Consider the following 20,181-nt stretch of genomic DNA (forward strand, 5'->3'; position numbering starts at 1 on the left):
CTCCGATTGACTTACTTCACTCAGCAGAATACCCTCCAGTTCCCTCCACGTCGAAGAAAATGGTGGGTATTTGTCGTGTCTGATGGCTGAGGAATATTCCACTGTATACATAGACCACAGCTTCTTTATCCATTCATCTGTCGATGGACACCGAGGCTCCTTCCACAGTTTGGCTATTGTGGCCATTGCTGCTAGAAACATCGGGGTGCTGGTGTCCCGGCGTTTCACTGCATCTGTATCTTTGGGGTAAATCCCCAGCAGTGCAATTGCTGGGTCGTAGGGCAGGTGTATTTTTAACTCTTCGAGGAATCTCCACACAGTTTTCCAGAGTGGCTGCACCAGTTCACATTCCCACCAACAGTGCAAGAGGGTTCAAGGGGGTAAATTTTTGGTAGGAATTTAAAATCAGTAACAAACTAAATGAAACTCAGCCTTCTTTTTACTGTCACCTTGCAACTAGCAAACAGCTACAGGGATAGAACACCCGTCCTCACCCAGGCAGACCACTTTGAACAACACACTCCCGTGGAGCATCACTGGAACATGGAAACCTCCATCATCCTTCAAAATCCTGCATCCTTAGATTTCCTTGATCCTCCTCCCCAGCCCTTCCTTCTCTACCCCCCAGAGGTAATACTTCTCTCCTCTGGACTGTCTACTGTCCTGTGTCACATTCTTATTTTGCTGCTCTCATAATGTCACATTTCCCTTCTGTTTACCAGTCTCTCTGTCCCAGGAGACGCTGAATTCCTTGAAGACAGTGGCTATGATATATATATGCATTCCTGAAAGCTTAGCACAATGCCTCGGATATCCCAGGGGCTCAGAAAAGAGGTAATAAGCGAACAAAAGAGTGCAGCTTGAGCTCTCCGAGCACTGATTTAGGCATGATGGGTTTCCAAGTCACCGCCCAATTAAAAGGCTCCAATTTATGCTTAGAATGTTGCAGGTCAAGTCTTAATGTGCTGGCTGGAGCTCCTCTCCTTGCCGGGACACGACAGGAAGGTGTTTGGGTGGTATTGAAATGACTCATTGCCCCGGTGGCTTAACAGGATTACCAAGGGGCTCACATCGCTCAATGAAGCATGGTGGGAGCCCCAGCAGTGCCAGCCTGGTCAGAAGCCGAAGCTGTTATCTCTGTCGCTGCTTCTCTGCTGCCTGGGGACAGAGGAAATTAAAAGTCACCGCAGTCCGCTAGCTGAGAAGAGAAAGGTTCCAAAGAAACTCAGGGAGTGCCTCCTCACCCTCACTGAATTTCATCCCACTCTGTCCTCAAGATCGCAGAAGGCCTTGCTGGAAGGGACTTTGGATAAAATCTGGGTCAATCTCCTCTTGCAGATTGGGGAGCTAACATCCAGAGAGAGGCATCGACTCCTCAAGGCCACACAGCTAATAAGTGACAGGATTGAGAGCTGAGTCTGCACATTTTTGTTCCCCATCCGGTGAAGAAACATCATGACCTGGAACCAGGCGAGGAAGTATATCTCGCAGGAAGGGTAAATTCATACCTGGTTGTGTTTGTTGATTTGGTTTTCCGTTTTGTTTTACTTTATTTTTTAATGGAAGTGGAAGTCACATGACATAAAAAGGACCATTTTAAAGTCTACCCTTTAGTGGCATTTAGTAGATTCACAACGCGGAATCACCTCTATCCAGTTCTGAGATAGATCACCCTTCCCCCAAAGAAAACCCCTTACCTATTGATCAGCTGTTCCCCATTTCTTTGTCCTCCCAGACTGGCAACTTCCAGTCTGCACTCTGACTCCACAGATTTGCCTTTTCTGGACATTTCATATAAATGGAATCGTAGAGCATGTGACCTGTGGTGTCTGGCTTCTCTGACTAGTTTAACGTGCTTGAGATCTGTGAGCCAGCACTTTATTCCTTTTTTGTGGCTGAGTAATATTCTAGCGTGGGTATGTACCACATTTGTTCTTTAAAAAGCAAACAAACAAAAAAGATTTTACTTATTTATCTGAGAAAGAGAGAGAGAGCACGAGCAGGGGAGTAGCAAGCAGAGGGAGAGGGAGAAGCAAACTCCTCGCTAAGCAGGGAGCCCCATGTGGGGCTCCATCCCAGGACCCCAGGATCATGACCTGAGCCAAAGGCAGATGCTTAACTGACTGAGCCACCCAGGTGCCCCCACATTTGTTCTGATTCACACATTTGTTCTATCACATGAGGTCTGGGCACTAGGGTCCTAACAAGTCCACCAATTTAGTCACATACTAAGGGGTACGCTGCACTCTTGGAAGGCAGGCTCAGAGCAAGGGCATCGTAATGTCAACGGATGCCTGCCATGGGTAAAACTGCGTGAGGTGCCCACACAGATGGCCTGGCAGGGTGATGTGGGAAAGGACACACATGGAACCCAGGAGAAATCTAGGTTCTGGCTCTAGCTCATCAGATAATCAACCAAGTGTCCTAACACAGGCTCTTCCCCGCCCCCAGCCACAGTTTCCCTCCCTGTAAGGCGGGATAACAATGCCTGTCCTACTGCTCGTTTGTCAGGGTCACCAGGAGGCCTAAGTGAGATATCTGCAAGTGCTCTGTAAACAACTGGTCACTGTGTGAATTTTTATCTCACTAAAACAAAAACAAAAACAAAAACAAACAAAAACAAAAACAAAAACCACCTCCTCACTAGCCGCTTTCATCTTCCTATAAGGGCATGGTTATTCATAGTGGATGGAGACTTACCCACCAGCACTCCTTTAGGGGTGGGTATGTATTTACTTGAAGAAGATATCTGCACGGGCACAGAAGGGGCTTGAATATGGGGTTACTTTTCTCAGGGGGCCTGGGGGAAATCAGTTGCTTCTTGCTCAGGGCAATGAGGCTGAGAAAGAGGGGTGGGAGTGGGTGTCAAGGAAGCCAAAGGCTACCCAGTCCATGATGAGACTCATCGAGACTCTCCGTCTTAAGGAAAGTTACCAAACTCACAATGTTCTGGGTGCAAGGGTTTTTTTGTGAAGACCAAGGAAGGAACTGGGCTTTGCTCCTTGAATTGCTCAGGACAGAGCTGAACATCACACTCTGATGAGAGGGCGTGGGGTGGAGAACACACCTGTGGGCACCCGTGGAAATGGGGCTCCGGAAATCAAGGCTCTTCCGAGGCGTGGCACTGGTGTTTGGGTCAAGTTTAATCAGATCTCCAAGGGCCTTGGCTAACAACTGGGTTGCACAAAATCTATCCCTGCCATGAAGGCTGTGCCCATGGGCAGTGCCCTCGATGAGGGCCCTGGTGTCCTTGCACCAAGAATACAGTGACTTGCACCCTAGCACCTCCTGCGGCCCTCACCACTGCAGCCACAGGATAAGAACTGGGAGTTCAGTACTGGTTTGCTTTTGCCCCCAGACAATTGTTGGTTCAGAGGCCCTTATATGACAGCCACAAATGAACAACCTTTGCAAATAAGGCAGGCCCCTGGAATGGCACCCATGTATATTCTGCTGTCAAAAGTAGAGAACTTCTACAGTAATAGGTCTCTCTCTCTCTCTCTCTCTCTCTCTCTCTCTCTCTGGGCCTCATAAACTTCTGCTCTTCTGCTCAGTTGCCAGGTGACATGCTATTTACTGGCTGAGAGCACCAAGCCAGTCAGATCAGTAGGAGACGTAGAGCCCTGTCTGACACAGTTGGCTTTGTACCAGAGGCAACGCTGCTCCTCATGAGGGGGTCCATACCCTTTGGCCAAGTCATCTCCCTTCTTGAATTTGATTCTAAAGAAATCAAGAAAAGCACAAAGCTAAATATCCTAAAATGTTCTTTGCAAAATCATCCATAACAACTAAGCAGCTGGAGACATAAAAATTGCAACAATAGGTAAAAGCAAGAAATGTATTGTGAATCACCACGATGGCATTTCTGTGGCCATAAAATAGAAATTGGAGCAATATGGCAAGTGATTACAATATTAAACAAAAACACAGATTGTGGATAGTATGTGCGATATGATTGCAGCTACATAGAAATGTGCATGGAATGTGGACAAGAAGATTGAGGGGCTATGGAAAATAAAAATCGTCACAAAAGATGAAAGGACCACGGGTAACTTTTTCTTTAATATTATCTTTTCCATTATCTTCTTAGTGTTTCAGTAGCTTCACACCTGTATTCTTATCCAGCTGTTTATCTACATCTGCTTTCCCCGCCCAGCTAGATTTCATACATCTGTCTCCATCAAGATATTTATGGTTCTGTTTGTGCTGACTTGTTCCTACCTCACTTACCATGTAGATCCTTCTGCAAGTGAAACCCACATGGTATTGGGCAAGAAGTACCCAAACAATAATGTTCCAGGGTGCCGTTGCTTGGGCGATGTTTAATGGATATTGTCACTGGGCTTGCAAATGCAGGATCCATTTTTCAGTTTGGACTCTGATCAGGAATAGACTCTTCCCACCAAGGAGGTTTTAAAGCCCTTCCCAGCAACCAGCGTGCAGAGACCAGAGCTGCCACAACTGATGACTCCTCGCTGGAAAGTGGCAGCTCCAGCACCATCAGTGAACAAGACCGTGTCCCTGCATAAGTGAACAAGACAGAGTCCCCGTGTGATCAGTGAGCAAGGCGATACTCCAGCATGATCAGTGAGCCGAGCAGTGCTCCAGCGTGATCAGTGGGCAGCTGCGGCGTCAGTGGAGCTGTCAGTCCCAGGGTGAGCAAGCACAGACTAAGATTGCTCTGTGATCAGTAAGTACAGGTCGAGAACAAGTGATGGGCATTTCAATTCAGCTCAGACCATGAGGAATTGGAAAAGTATGGCCCAAAGAAGAGGAGGCTAACCCCACAGAGATTCTTTCTTTGGCCCTAGCAACCTATGTGCCAGATGCCCCTTAGAGCCTTCCTCATCTGGCACCTGAACTCAGAATTCAGGCTCTGTATGATTTGTTTTCTATAAGATCATGCAGGGGAGGGATCCCTGGGTGGCTCAGCGGTTTAGCGCCTGCCTTTGGCCCAGGGCGTGATCCTGGAGACCCGGGATCGAATCCCACGTCGGGCTCCCGGTGCATGGAGCCTGCTTCTCCCTCTGCCTGTGTCTCTGCCTCTCTCTCTCTCTCTCTCTGTGTGTATGTGTGTGTGTGACTATCATAAATAAATAAAAATTAAAAAAAAAAAAGATCATGCAGGGGATGGTACTTAAATCTCATTCCAGAGAGTGTACTCAGGCAGCTTCGGCACATCGTCATAAAGGGCTGGGCTCCACGACATCAGAGATCACTCCATGGACACCAGGATCAGGTGAGGTCTGACATCTAGAATCAGCTTCAGCGTCCCAAGCCGGCCAGCCGGGGAGAGCAAGTAGCCCTCGAGAATTTTGATTGAACAGGCCTGCCTCTTTCTGAATCAGCTATGCGCACTGGAAGAGAAAAGTCCTTATGGAAAGGCTGCAGAGGAGATTTGCTCATATGGCATTTCTCTGAATTGAAGACTGAACCTCAGCGATGATTGAAGTGGTGGTGGTGGTGGTAAAAATTAAAAGGTATAGGGAGAGTCCTGCTTCATATCATAGGACCCTCCGCATCATCTAAATCCAATATTTGAAACTCACTTTTTAGAGTCCAGAAAATCTCTCACCATAAAATGCTCACATATGAGCATTTAAACAGGAAGCAATCAATTCACGCTCATCAAGCACAAATTCAAAATGAACTCCACCTACTGCAGGGTCAAAAGAGCAGTCAGTGCCCCCCCCCCCCCCCGCCCCGTGACTGGCCCCAAAACCACTTGAAATCCTGGGATCTAGGTGGCCATGTGGAAAGCTGGGCCTCCAGACCCTGGGAAGGGGAATGTGAACCACCTCCCCACCCCACCCCCACCCGGCCACAGCTCTGCTTAGGGAAGGAGCACTTTCTAGGAAATAGAAAAGGATGCCTCTGCCTCCAGTCCCTCCTGCACCTGCCATCAGGTCCCTCCTACACCCGCTGTGAGGTCTCGCTGCCTGAATCACAGCAGGGGTCACAGCTCTCTGAGGCTTGGACCTTCGGTGGCTGCTGGCTCTCTTGCACTTGAATCTCCTCTTCCCTCTGGCATCCAGAGCCTCTGGACGCTGGTGCTAAGCCATCTTCCAACCTTAGCTCCCTCCTGTCCCAGCTCTACACCCCTAGCCGTGCCCATCTCTCCACAGGCACTCAGCAAGGCCCCAGCTTTCTCATCATCCTGGGCTGGCTCGTGCCAGCCACTCCCCCATTTTCCCAGCTCTCAAATGTCACTCTATCAACTCAGCTTTGCTTCACCCCAAGTGCCATCTCCTTGATAAGACATTTTCTGGTCCACTGTTCTCTGTGTACACCTCGTCAAGAGGACTGTCTCTCTTGCCTCCACTCTAAGAGCATCTTTTCTGTGTTTTTGCAGTGACGTATTACTTTCTCCGGTTTTGTTCATTGTGTGCTTCGTAGAGCTTCGCCCTGGACAGCACCCTCGGTGGTGGGGGCGGGCAGTAGATACTGGAGACTTACTTGAGGGAGCAAGCTCATGGTCACTAGGAGAGCACCGCCGGGCTGAAAGTTGGCCACATTTCTTCCAGATGCAGAGCTGGCCTGGCTGACCTGTTTCCTTGTAACTCCAGGGTTTCATGTATCTATGAGTCTATGAATAGGCAAAGCGAAAGGTCACACTAAGCATCTTTTCTGCTCCTACCATAATCTCGGGTTCAGGGACATCCCTTGGGGACCAATGCTTTAAGTCAGCCCTCATGGCATGCTGTGGGAAGGCGCTCCGTCCAGGAGCTGACTAATGCTGACAGTCTCTTCTGTTGTTGCTTTCTGGGCTGCCTGTGTTTTTCCTCTGGCTCTGCTGCGACTCTCAGGCCCTCTGGCCCGCCGGACACAGGTAAGGAGTCCAAAGAGAGTCGCCTGTCCCCTGGGGGTGCCCTAGCAGCTCTTGCCCTCCAGGAGGGAGGTAGAAAAGGCCCCCCACGAGGCTTCCTCCTTTCCCCGGTCTCAGATCCTGCCTTTCTGCCCCGGACAGGGCCCAGGGCTGGGCGTCCTGTGGTCACAAGGAGGAGGAGAGGGACGAGGGTGCAGGGAAGGGAAGGAGGGCAAAGAGCGATCTCTTTACTCAAGCATCCTTCAGGGAACAGAGACGGAATTTGGCTTGAGCCTGCTTTCTGGGTAATCCGGCATCAAACAGCAATGAGGCCTGGGACCTTGCCAAGTCTTTGTTTTGTTTTGTTTTTTTCCTTTCCTCCAATCAGCCCAGGGCAGTGGGGAGCGGGAGGGTGTGGTGGGGCAGGGGGGCCCGCAGGCCCTGGGGCCGGGGACCGAGCCCGCAGGAGCGGCCCCTCGAGCCCTCCCCGCCTTGCAGGGCGGGTGGCACCCGGGCCGGCACCACAAGGGCAGCTCTGTCCTGCGGGCACAGGGCTCCGTCCCAGCCCCACTGGCGCAGAGAGAACAACATTTCCTTATAAGGCCCCGCGCGCCTTGCCAAGGCTGGACGCTCCGACAGACTGTAGCTTTCCATTCTCCTTGCCCGGCTCCACTCGAGGCCCTGAATGTAGCCCTTGTTGTCAGGCCCCTCCCCTGCTCGCGGCCCCCACCCCACCCACTTCCACTCCCTGCCAGGGCCGGCCCCACCGAACAGGATAAACAGCCCGAGGCCTCTCCCACGCAGGCCTGCCTCAGCTCAGGCCGGCTGGAGGCAGCACAGGGTAGCAGAAGGAGCCCCGGGCCCCAGGCTCAGAGGCCCTGCAGGCCCCTCGCCGCTGGGGCCACAGCCCACGTCCTGACGCCTGCAGGCGGGTCCCCTCGGCCTGGGAAGCACCCACGCCAGCCGCCACGGGGTCTAAATTCTTTGCATTGCATTCAAAACCCTTTTTGAGTCAGGCTACCTTGGCAGCTTCCCCTCCGTTTGCTCCCCCGGGGCCAGGTCCCCCAGACTCCCCTCGCCCCCTGGCCCCCTGCACCGTGTTGGCTCGGTGCAGAGGGAATGACCCTGTTCCATCCTTCCCAGAAAAGAGGAGTCCTTTCTTTCTCTTCCCAGGTCCTGTGCACCACTCTTAAAGGCTTTCCTTCTGGCAATTACAATTTGTTTACTCGCCTTCCCCTTTATCTGATGATAAGCTCCTTGAGGCTCAAACGGTCTCTACTTCCTCTTTATATTCCCAAGCTCTCTCCCACACCAGGCTGCGTGCAAGGTCATTGTGTGGACGCCTGCATGTACCGTGTTGGGCAAGCTCAAAAGAGACAACCGATGTGCAGAGACTTCGTAATCAATAAGGTGTGGAGGTGTGGTGTGCCTGTATCACGCTACCCTCTACCCCAATTCTCCTCTTTATTATCCCATCGTAACCCCTTTCCCTGTCTACCCCGTTCCACATCCTGAATTCCGTGCTCACCGTAACTCCTCTGGGTCTTAACATCTGTCACGAAGACGTGACTGCCTCTCCATGCCAGTGTCAGGCCTAGAAGGGCCTTTGGAAATTATCCAATGGTTTCTACACTAACATCTACACGGATGTCACCTGGCCACACAAATGGATTAAGTGAAGGGGCTCCGAGCCCTGGACCCCACTTCTTTCACCATTTATACATGCTAGGTGCCCACGGCATTCTCAGAAAAAGGAATCCAGTAGCCTTAGAAGTTAGAAGTACCCTGATTAATCCAATCTCAACATTGGACAGCTGAAGAAACGGACTTCCCTAAAAGAAAAGTGGCTTTCCTGACATCACATGAGTCACACACCTAATCCAGACCACACTTGGGGTCCCTAACTCTGGCCCACCAAAGCCCTCGCCCCCCTCATACGTGCCTACTTTGGGCAGACTGATGATGAAGGAAGCTACAAATCTTGTCAAGCTGAGTTCTTATAAGTCTGGGATGTGTCGCGTTCCAAATAAAGAATTTCAGTCTGAACCAGAACAAATCTTTCTGAAATGGAGATTCGGCAAATTTTCGGGTCAGTGATTTGCAAGCACAGCGCTGTGAAGTACTATAGTGAGACTCTATTCCCCATGATCCTAGCAACAATTTTAAAGAGAAAAATCTTATCCCAGGATGAAATACCCTGTTCTCCATCCACAACTCATTTTCTCAGAAATGGTGCTTGTAGAAGGAAGCCCACGGTTGATCACAGACTGCCTTCTAACACTGTTTGATACAGAGCCAAATTCAGGAAATAAGGTGGTCTGCCCTGGGCTCATCCAAGAAGACGGAGTTTCTTGAATACTAAAAAAAAAAAAAAAACCCTCACTATAATGAGGCTTCTCTTAGAAGATGCCCAGGGGTAGACACTGCCCAGAAGCAAAGTATACAAGGAATACTGGGGCCAGGGGATGGGAAACCAAGCTCTGCTCCCAACTGCACTGACTGTAAAACCGAGAGCAAGCCGGCTGTCTCTGTAGGGTCTTACTTTTGTCCCCCCAAAATGGGAGTAATGGTGCCTCCAAGATCATTTCCAAAGGCAATGAAAATTAGATCAATTACAATTATGAATATGAAAGTGCTTTATGAATGATAACAAAGAAACTATGTACCTAAATAAAGGCCAGTTATTAATAGGCAGTGGTTCTCCCCTTGAGGTTGTTCTTATGGGTAGAGAAGAGAAAATAACTTCCTTTTCCAGGATCCGGTAATGTTTGCTCCATCCTCCAGCTCCCTCATGGCCACTGGCAGCTACACTATTGCTGATCACTTTCCAGGAAATCAAGAGAGGGGTGGGGCTGCTCTTGCTAAGAAGTTGCTTCCAGAAGCTGGAAAGCAGACAAAGGGAGCCATTCTCTCACCCTGTGTATTCCCCTCCCCTTTCTTCCCAGGTACAAAGAGAAAGGTTTTGCCAAGTCTAGGCTCTGGACAAACTCTGGGTGAATTGGAGAAGTCATTTCTCTTCTCTGAGTCTCCATTTCTCTGTACTTAAAATGAAGAGGTAGGATAGAATGGTATTAAATTTAGGGGTAACAATGTAATTTATTGCCAGAAAAGAGAGACTTTTGAAAGTGAAGAAAATGTATTATTAATAATTATACCAGGATGACCACAGCAAATAGGACTACTCCAGGCAAACTGGATGTACGGATATTTTATTAAGGCTTGTTTCAACTTGCACTATTACCAGGAAAACAAAATGCCCTCAAGAAGAAGAAATTTCAGTTCCCTTGGTGTTGTCTTGGCCACACTGAACTTCTGACTAGTTCTACTGGTTGTTTTTACACTGTTCTCGGTCACCAAGGGCAAACTCAGTAGGAAGTCACATATATAAAAGAGCCTGCATGTCATAAAGCATTTCTATATCCTTTATTCTCCTTGCAACAGCCTTATAAGGCAAGCATACAAAGATGTCAATCCCATTTTTAAAGAGCCCTGAAGAAAATCAAGGATTTGTTCAAGGTCGTAGCACAGAAGGAAGCAGAGCCTTGTCCTGGACTCTTAGCCCTGTGCTTGTTCCACTGGGGCCAGGTTAGGAAAAAGGGCACTTAATTTGCAAATACTGACTGGCGTTAGGTTGGCCACCTTCCATTCAAAAAGTTCCTTCTCTATCTATAACAGTGATACTGAAAGTGCAATAAAAATTTCAGACTGCCCCCTGCCCCAACATTCTAGAGCTTGAGATTTAAGAATCAGGTAATTTTTAAAAAATTTATTTATTAATGAGAGATACGGGGGGGGGGGGGCGGGTGGTGAGCAGAGACACAGGCAGAGGGAGAAGCAGGCTCCATGCAGGGAGCCCGACATGGGACTCGATCCCAGGTCTCCACGATCAGGCCCTGGGCTGAAGGCGGTGCTAAACCACTGAGCCACCGGGGCCGCCCAAGAATCAGCCAAATTTACAAATGAGAAATCCAAAGTCCAGAGAGAGGGAGTTGCTGCGATTACCCATCAAGACCCACATACAAATGGAATTGAGATCCCTACGCTCCTCTTTTAGCATTCTTTCCATACTAACTAAACACAAATATGCTTAGGGAAGTAAACATAACTTAAGTCCCTTCACCACCTTCCACGACGCATGAGTTACCTTTAGGTTTTCTCATGTGGAAAATCGCAGGCTAGCCTTTGCTTCCTCTAGCTTGGAGAAGTGAGACTTAGGAGTATATAAGTCTTGGGCATTGCATCAGCCGCTTATTTCCCTTCCCTGCATTTCCAGTGAAGATCAAATTAAAAGAAGCTTCTTCACGGGCAAAGCTTGCACAATTCAAAACATTTACCGGAGTCCTGAGGGCAAAACCAAAGGGAACTTGCCCTGTGGGGAAAAGGGCCTGGAAAATGAATAGGAGGCTTGGATTTGAATTCTGGCTCCGCTATGACTTTGCAGGACTACCTTGACCAAGTTATTTCCCCTCTCTGGGCCTCAGCTCTTCAGCTGAGAAATAAAAGAGTTGGATTAGGTAATGTCTAAACAGCCTTCCAGCTCTAACAAGCTACAAGGATCCAAATTGTAAATGTACATGTTTTGGAAAGGAGGGCTGATCGAATTCTTTTCTGTCCATGAGCCTCAGAGGAGTCACTGCCCAGGAGAGGTTTTGTCATCACTTCTTGCTGGTGGGTATTTCCTGCCCCTTTACCCTCTGCCCTTTGCTTCAGTGCTGATTAGCACAAGTAACTACTGGTGCCAGCTAAAGGTGGCAAAGGGACTAGTAACCCTCTCCAGTACCAACCAGGGGTGCTGAGTTAAATCAGACGTATTAGCCAAGTTGCCTAATTGGCTGGGTCCTCATAAATTAATACAGCTCTGGCAAACTTTGCTCAAGCCCGATCATTTCTTTCCTAATTTATTACCTGTGTTGAGATCATTGCTGCATATATTTCTCTAAGGAACAGTAACTACAAGGCAAAATAATGACTCCATGACATTCATTGATGTCACTGTTTGAGTCCAAGTGTCCCTGAAGATGGAGGAAAACTTTCCGGAAGACAAGGCTTGTTTATGATACTGACAAGCGACAACACAGCTTGTGATTCTGAGCTGAAGGTCCAGAGCCAGGATGCCCATCCTGTCAGTCTTCCTTTTAAGTGGGAGGTGAAGCTGCTTGGAGTCAAATTCTCTGTTTCTACTTGCCTAGCACCTGCTCTCTTCTCATACAGAAAGTTCTTATTCAGTGCAAAACCCATTCCATTTGTTATGTACAAGACACTTTTCCCACATAGCCAAAGAGGCAAGCATTTATCCCGGGGCTGGTCCCCATGGAAAGATGAAGACTACAATAAAGGTAAATATGAGACTGAAATCATTCCAATTCTTCATAATGACGTTTCCACTTTCAGGAAGGAGGATTACTTTTCCCTGTTGGGTTTACATAGTTGATAGGATGTAAGTCTTACAGGTGACGATCTGCCCATATATGGAGGGAGCTGGAGAGATGGAAACTTGATGATACGCTCTGAACCCCTGGATACCGCTAGGCCTAATGCAGGGCCACTCATAGGCTTTTTGATTACAAAGCTACTAAATCCCCTCTTTGGTTTAGGCTGGTTTAAGTTAGGGTTCTGTAATTTGCAACCAAAAGGAATCCTGACTCGTATTAGCTTTGTATTAAATTCTGCATAGAACCTTTTACTCTCAGAGCTAGAAGAACTACTAATGCATTCAAGTCCATTGTTTAGAAAAACTGAGAGAATCTGCTCATGGTTGCTCAAGAAGTAACAGGACTAGATCTCTGAATCAGTCTAAAACATCCCTCAGAGGTCACTGAGTCCAATCTTCACGTTGACCCAAATGTCAGTTCTACAGTATGAAATGCAGAAAAGAACATGAACTTCAAGCATCATTCTTTTCAAGAGTCTTAGGAATGCTGGAGCCTTGAGCCTCCCCAAAATGCTCTGACCCTACATTTGTGTATCCTTTAATTTTTTCATAGTACTTTTATTGCTATTACATTTCCAGAATGAAATGCCTAGCTTCAAACCTCCTCCACTGGTTACTTACAAATTGTATGAACGTGGACAGGTTACTTATGGCATTGCACATCTATTTCTTCATCTCTGAAATGGAGATGATAAAAATAGTGTTCACTTCATAGATCTAGTGTAAGCACTGGCAAAATTTAGGTAAAACATTCAGCCCAATGGCTGCCATACAGTGCTCAATAACTGTGACTGATACTATTAGCTTATGATTTTTGAAACAATACTAAAACAAGAAATCTAGATAAGAAAGTCAAGGACCAGAGAGTAAAAAGGACATACCTAAGGCAACACAGTAGTTAGTGAAAGAAGCCCCAACTTACATGATTCTTACTTTGTTCTTTTTTGGGATGGGGGAGCAGAGGGAGAGATAGAGAATCTTAAGCAGACTCCCCGCCCAGCATGTGAACTCATCATGCAGCTTGATATCACAACCCTGAGATCATGACCTGAGCCGAAATCAAGAGTCAGACACTTAACCCATTGAGCCACCCAGGCACCACTCATGCTTTAAATTGTATTCCATAAACCAGTTGGTCATTTCAGATTATGTTCACTTGTTCACGCATTCATTGATTCTTCTATCGTTACTTCATGTGCTCATTAATTCAGCAAATATTTCCTGAGAACCATAGGTTCTTTCCAGCCTTAGGCAAAGGCAAGGGACTTCTTGTTTTTAGGTACCAGTTTCCTCAAGAAATTGGTCATGATAGTTCTATCTTGGCTCCTTCCATAGCAAGCTCTTATTTGCAGTCCTGAGTACTACATGCATGGAGGGTACAAGATGGGGTCATGTTGCATGCCTAGAGGGGTCCACAACCAAGTGAGAAAAACAAATACAAATGATGTGTACTTGCTCTACTATGCTGGAGTACAACACATGTCACTTGAACAATGTTTCTTAAATAAATTCGATGTGGCTCCCACATGCCAGAGTTGATAGGAAAGTTGACCTCTGGCATATTCTGAGGGGCTCTCTCCCCACCCTCGGAGAGATGACCATGATATAAGAGCTTCAAATAGAGTTGCACACTGGTGGCCCTTGGGCCCAGTGAAGCCTTGCAAGTGTTTTGTTTGGCCCACAATGTTGTTGTTTTTTTAATAATTAAGTCAACTTTTAACAGCTGGGAAGTTTCTCATTAAAAGCCAGGCTCCTCTTGAAAAAGCATAAGATCGAGCAATGCTGGCCTGGCATCTGTACAATGGCAACTGACATCTTAGAGCTTTACTTTTTCAGAGGGGATGCATTTCTCCCCAATTAGAGGTCAACCTTTGACTTTATCTTTAACCAGACTGTATGAATTCAGGGAAAATGTCCATCATGGCAGCTTTCCTATCATGTGAATTTTAAAATGTTTTTGGGGGAGTCTGAGAGAGGAACCGAATATTTTTTTGTAATAACCTGAAAAATACACTTTAGATTTATAATGTAAGTTTCTGGCCTTTAATTAGGTATTAATCTTAGCCTAGCCAGGGCCCAGCATGCTTTGATATTTCACTGGGAGAAATGTTTCATTTCCAGACCGAGACAAATCACTTACATATGTTATCTTCTTTTCCCCCAAAGGGCATTTGAGTTGGTGACTCTGGATCTTACTGTGATGTGCTAGTGACCTGGCTCTCTGAAGAAAAGTGTCCTGATGTGCAGAGTTTGCCACATTCCATGTGGAGGTATGCAACCATGGCCAAATGCAAGAATGGTCTCCCAGTTGGCTTGCAAAGTTTCCGCAATTTTAGGAATTGGCCAACTGGCTCTTCTGACCCAGTATAAGCAAACTCAGCACACTAGGTCTATCTAATTCCAGAATATGGGAACATGAAAATGTTGTTACTTTCCTCTCTGAACTCTATGGAGGAATCAGAAGAAATAACGAAACATGAGCCATGCCTGCCTTGAGGAGAATTTTGGTCTAGTTCAAGAGACAAAGCTAACACCTTAGAAAAACTTGTTTTTCGAAAAGAATCAGTGCCTTCTCCAACATCTCTGCTTGAACATCCAATAAGAATATCAAAGTCACTAAATCCAAAATAGGTTTCTTGGATTTCTTCTCCAAGCTGTACTGCATTTCCCCAATATCCTTATTTCAATAATTACTTCCAGCCAGTTCTCACACTAAAAGATAAGGAGTCACCCTTGATTCCTTCTTATTTCTCAACCCCCTTGTTCAACCCAGTCTTATATATCCACCTCCAAAATTTGTTGTAAACCATTTACTGCCCTGCATCCCCCTGCAATAACTCCTGTCCAGCATCCGCCCCCCCCCCTTTTTTTTTTACTTCTGCCCCCAGGTTTCTAAGTTCTCCACTCTCTCTCACCACCCACCCATGCCAGTAAATTTTTCTTCTAAATCCCCTGGGCACTCCCTATGGTTAGCTCCTCTCATTCTTCAGAGAGCTGTTTGCATGTCACCTCCTTACAGAAATCTTCTCCTCCTATCCTACCCTATCTAAAGTAGCTCCCTCCCTGACCAGCAATTCCCCATTCCATTGATCTCTTATTTAGCACATACTTTGTCTACTTGTTCATGCCTGCCCCTTCTTGACACACACAAATGTAACTTCTATGAGAATAGGAACCTCTAAAGCCTTGGGGTTTTTGTGTTTGTTTTTCTTTTTTGGATTTAGTCGATTTTATTTACAGCTTTTTTTTTTTTTTTTTTTTTTTTTTTTACATTTCAGAGCATTACACAATTACATTTTCTCATTTTCTGACCTGCAAATAGATACCTTAAACGGAAATATTTTTTTAAAAATTATCAAATTAGGTACATCCAAAATGCAGTGATTACACATATGACAATTCACAAAGTGTAATTTACAAGGACGTATCCTAAGAATTTAGGAACAGCCAGTCAGGAGAAATCTGACCAAATTTAGCAATCAACTGTTTACATATCCAAAGACAAACCTACCTAAACTCCCAAACCAGAAATTTGAAAGTTTTTGTTAAATCCCCACTGGACAAAAGAGAGTGATGCTTCAAACCTTGTCAGCCTTACAAGTCTTGACCCCAAATACTGGGCTATTTCCCCAGTTTGCAACTGAATAGCAAGCATCAGTTTGTCAAACACCTAAGTATCAAAGTCTTGTGCCATTATGCACATAGAAAGGCTAAGTATTCATTAATTAAAAAACAAGTAGTCATTAAATATCCACACTAGGTCCCTAATGCCTTGTTTTTACTTTATGTCTTCTGCCTAGCATAGTGCTTGACACATAGTAGGCATTAAATAAATATTTGTTAAGTGGATAGATTAATAAGCAAATAAATGAATCAAAGAGGGGAGGTGAGAAGATTGACATTTCAAAATTCCCTTTTGGCTCTAACATTTTGGGAATCAGTGGACTTATGATTGTAATTTTGTACCTTCTGATGTGGGTTCAGCTCTTGTAGTAGACCAAAAATTAGTGAGGAGGCAGATAAATAAAGGCACCAGCAATCAGCAGTAGTCAGAGGTGACTCCCTGGAAGAAATGGTAAATACACGGGGCTTTTCCAGCCTTCATAATTATACAAAAAAAAATCTGTCACTTTACAAAAATTTCACCTTAATCTTTAGTTTGATTGTCAAGTACTCTATTTCAAATGTGACCATATTTATAAAAACTTGATGGACACACTTTTCAGGAACATCTAGTTTCTAAACTGTCATGTCCTTAAATGTGTGTGTGTGTGTGTGTGTGTGTGTGTGTGATTATTTGGTTTAATTTGACACAGATAAGAACATGCAGAATTTGCCCAGAGGCCTGAAGACTCGACCCCCCTAGCTGGCTTGATATCTGAAGGAAGGATCTGTTCCACACCTCAGAGAAGACCCACTTAGGACAGGAAGTGAGTCATCTGTGTTCCACAGAGGACCTATCACAGTTTGGATTATACTAAATGTGAAACAGATTAAACTGGAACGAAATCATGACATATTTGCTCCCTCCCACACTGTGGGATATCTCATAACCTCCTGGTACTTTACCCTGATACTTTCAAGGCTGGAAAGGTCTTTAGAAATCACCTGTCTGACCCTTTTAGTCCATGGAGGTAAACTGAGGCCCAGAGAAAGGGGTGCCTTGTCCAAGTTCACACAGCATATTTAGAGCAGAGCCAGCATCAGATCCCTGTCCTGAATTCCTGTCAAATGTCTTATAGAAATGTATACATACAAGCCAGTGTTGTTGTTGTTGTTGTTTAGAGATTGAGAGAGCCAACACACATGAGTGGTGGAAGGGGTTGGGGAGGGGCAGAGGGAGAGAGAGAATTCCAAGCAGGCTCTGTGCCCAATGCAGAACCCCACACAGGGCTCAAACTCATGGCCCTGAGATCATGACCTGAGCAGAAACCAAGAGTCAGATGTCTAACTGACTGAGCCACCCCAGCACCTCAATACAAGCTGAGCTTTTAAAGAGAAAGCCTATTGTAGTCTTTGGTTTAACCATTACTAGTAACTTGATGAACTATCTGTTGACTATTTGTAATTGAAAAATAAAATGGTACCTAGTGACCTCTAGTCGTATTGGGGTCCTGAGACATCCCAAAGGAATCTAACCAAAAACATTAAAAGAAGTCTTCATATGATGAAATATAAAACAATACACACAAATTTATAACAGGAGGTAAATGTTAGTTTAACTCTCAGCAAAGAACTATGTCATTTTAAAAAACAACAAAAAGAACCAATTCTTTTCATTTTAATCTCTGTAGTGGTGATTCAGAGACCATCTCTTGCAGTTTCATCACATTTGTTGGAGATGTGAAAGCCATGGAAGGACAGACGCCAACCTGTTGAACTGTTACACATGAACTCGCAGAAACTGCGGAGTATCTATTATCTGAAGAAGAGAGAACGGAGCTTGTGTGAGTTTTTTCATCTGTCAGATGAGCAGTTGGAGTTTAAAGAGTCACAGAGTTTCAGGACACATGCACTTAAGCATCTTGGTACCTGACAGGCAGACAGGAATCGCTTATTCAGTCCTTATATTTAGTCTGAAAAGATGCCTCCTGGCTCTCTCACACTGCAGGAAGAATTGAAAACACAAGCTCAAAAAAAAAAAAAAAAAAAAAAAAGTAAAAATAAACACAAGCTCACTCTTCACAGTCCCCCAAAACTCACCCTCCTGGATCCATCTTTCAACACATCCCCAGCACCCATGCGCCCCTGGTGTCATAGAGAGAGCCCTGAGCCTGGAATCAGGAGCCCATCCACAAAGTCAAATGTGAATCAGCATCAGAACCTCAGACCGGTGTTTCTCACACTTGAGGTGTCTAGGAATTGCCTGGGGTGCTTTCTGAATTGTGGACTCCTGGGCCTACTTCCAGAGCATCTAATCTCGTAAGTCTGGGATTGCTCCCAAGAATCAAAATTTTAACCAGCGTTCCTAGCTGATCCTGATACTAGAGGTGGAGCAAACATACCAACACTCTGCCAGCTGCAGGAAAATCTTCCTCTGTTCTCTGAGCCGTAATTCCCCCTGTGTGGAATGAGGACGCTGAACAAGCATCATGCCCAAGATCTCTTCCTGGTTTAGACAATGGAGATCTTATGACTCGGGAACCAGCTGGGCTCCTGCCTTGTTTTGGGTTACCCCAGTAGCCCAAACGGGCTCCATGCTTACACAGCATTTAACTCAGCACAGGTGTTCATTCACACTGAGCATAGTGTGAACCGTAAAGGGGTTCAGGGGCTCCCTGCTACTTCCTCCCCACTATGCCATCCACAGTGCGCTCTCGGTGACTCACTCCCTTCATGACTGCAGACCCTCAGATGGTACCTCCCACCACACCATCTATCCTCAGGCAGGAATGTCTAGGAAGTGCCTAGCTCTCTATACCCCCTTTCTTGCCTTGGATCTAGAGCCCACCGCACCCACCCCCTCAGCCCACTACGAAGGATGATGCTCCAGATTAACCAAACTGAATGACACAGAAAAAACAAAAATCGAAAAGAGAGTGATTTCTTTAAAGACAAGGGATGCTAGGCAGAGGAGATTTGTTTTTTTTGTTTTCTTTAAGGTATTCTAATGATTCCATAAAGCAAGTACAGAATTTTTCTTTAACATTTGTAAACCTTCAAAACTGAGGACACAACTGTCATAGTTTGGCCCCAGAAAGAGGTTGTTCCCAGCCTCTGGCTCTCCTAGGCAATGGATCTTCTGGTTCTTTCTAATACCCTGAAGCTATGACACTCCCTGGCCACAGCTTCTCCTACCTACAATTGTAAGTTCTTCCCCACTGGGCTCAGGTGTGCTCACCAGACCCTCCCTAAGGTCAAAAGACTTCCACAATCACCTAATTACTTCTACATCTTAACTCTGGATCCTTCTTTTAACCCACTGAGCCATCCACGTGCCCCATTGGACCTTTCTTTTGAAGATCTCTTGAGTCTTGCATTTTAAGTTCCAGTAAGTTACTCAGTTTTGTTTGTTCATCTTCTCTCAACACTTTACTCCCATACACTTTCAGGTGTAGGTGGTAAAGCTCTTGACCGGAGCATAGAGCTCAAAAAGAACACAGTCAAGTTTATTTAGCTCTTATCTGCTAAGAGTATACACTAGCCCTCCAATCTCAGGTAGAATTATTTATGATATGGTCTATCTATCTATCTACATATAATATGACATGTTTTAAGGGAAAAAAATCTAGAAATTAGGGTTAAAATGAATCAGCATTGTTAATAATTAACCCTGGGGTTAAATGAGTTATACCAGAAATTCACCTTCATTTCCATTGTTTATGAGGCAAGGAGCTTCTAGTCAACAAGAGATATCCAGTGTTCCCAAACTGAGCTGATATAATATCAAAAGGAAAAAACAAACAAACAAAACTGGACATGTTCATCAGCTTCTTTGGCTTTAACATTAATTAGTAAATGGACACTTTCTGTTTGACTTTTTGAAACTGAAATTGTTTTTTGTTTTTTTTTTTAATATTTTATCTATTTATTTATTCATGGGAGACACACACAGAGAGAGAGGCAGAAACGCAGGCAGACAAAGAAGCAGGCTCCATGCAAGGAGCCCAATGTGGGACTCGATCCCGGGTCTCCAGGATCATGCCCTGGGCTAAAGGCAGCACCAAACCACTGAGCCACCCGGGCTGCCCAAAACTGAAAATGTTTTAAAGACACACTTTGTTGGCTTTGCCATGGACATCAATTTTCCTTCTTTCGGTCACAGTGCCACTCCATTTCCTTCAGCAACACCGTTCGCCATCCCAGTTCCTAGACTTTTGCCAGCTCCAGGGGTAGGCTTAGACCAAAGTCAACCAGAGACCACCTCCCTTTCAGCCACCTAAATTGTTAACTGACACTGACCTTTGAGAGATAAGCCCGGTACTCTTGAAAAAATTAGAGAAGA

General features: G+C 45.8%; 3 long non-coding RNA genes across 8 annotated transcripts in view; 2 read left to right on the forward strand and 1 right to left on the reverse strand.

Moving 5' to 3' along the window:
* Position 1: 1 nt before the first annotated feature.
* Positions 2-1,806, forward strand: LOC119867508. 2 transcript variants are annotated; one of them, XR_005383898.1, is made up of 4 exons: positions 2-62; positions 461-630; positions 723-834; positions 1,339-1,806. It is a non-coding gene; the product is annotated as an uncharacterized LOC119867508 (long non-coding RNA). The 2 variants fall into 2 exon arrangements; XR_005383897.1 differs by having other exon boundaries at positions 723-1,806.
* Positions 422-11,138, reverse strand: LOC119867507. 3 transcript variants are annotated; one of them, XR_005383894.1, is made up of 6 exons: positions 10,950-11,138; positions 6,457-6,586; positions 4,231-5,357; positions 3,649-3,720; positions 1,698-1,934; positions 422-1,158 (listed from the first exon to the last, which is right to left on the reverse strand). It is a non-coding gene; the product is annotated as an uncharacterized LOC119867507 (long non-coding RNA). The 3 variants fall into 3 exon arrangements; XR_005383893.1 differs by lacking the exon at positions 10,950-11,138 and having other exon boundaries at positions 6,457-7,304; XR_005383895.1 differs by lacking the exons at positions 1,698-1,934; positions 3,649-3,720; positions 10,950-11,138 and having other exon boundaries at positions 6,457-7,304.
* The window catches only part of LOC102156428, a 31,101-nt gene continuing 17,531 nt past the window's right edge, over positions 6,612-20,181 (forward strand). For 2 of the 3 annotated variants that reach the window (XR_005383891.1, XR_005383892.1), the window contains exons 1-3: positions 6,612-6,829; positions 14,403-14,506; positions 17,531-17,683. This is a non-coding gene — a long non-coding RNA (uncharacterized LOC102156428). The remainder of the gene's footprint in view (positions 6,830-14,402; positions 14,507-17,530; positions 17,684-20,181) is intronic. The other variant, XR_005383890.1, reaches the window with a different exon arrangement.

The sequence above is a fragment of the Canis lupus genome, chromosome 34, assembly GCF_011100685.1.
Source record: "Canis lupus familiaris isolate Mischka breed German Shepherd chromosome 34, alternate assembly UU_Cfam_GSD_1.0, whole genome shotgun sequence".
Lineage (NCBI taxonomy): Eukaryota > Metazoa > Chordata > Mammalia > Carnivora > Canidae > Canis > Canis lupus.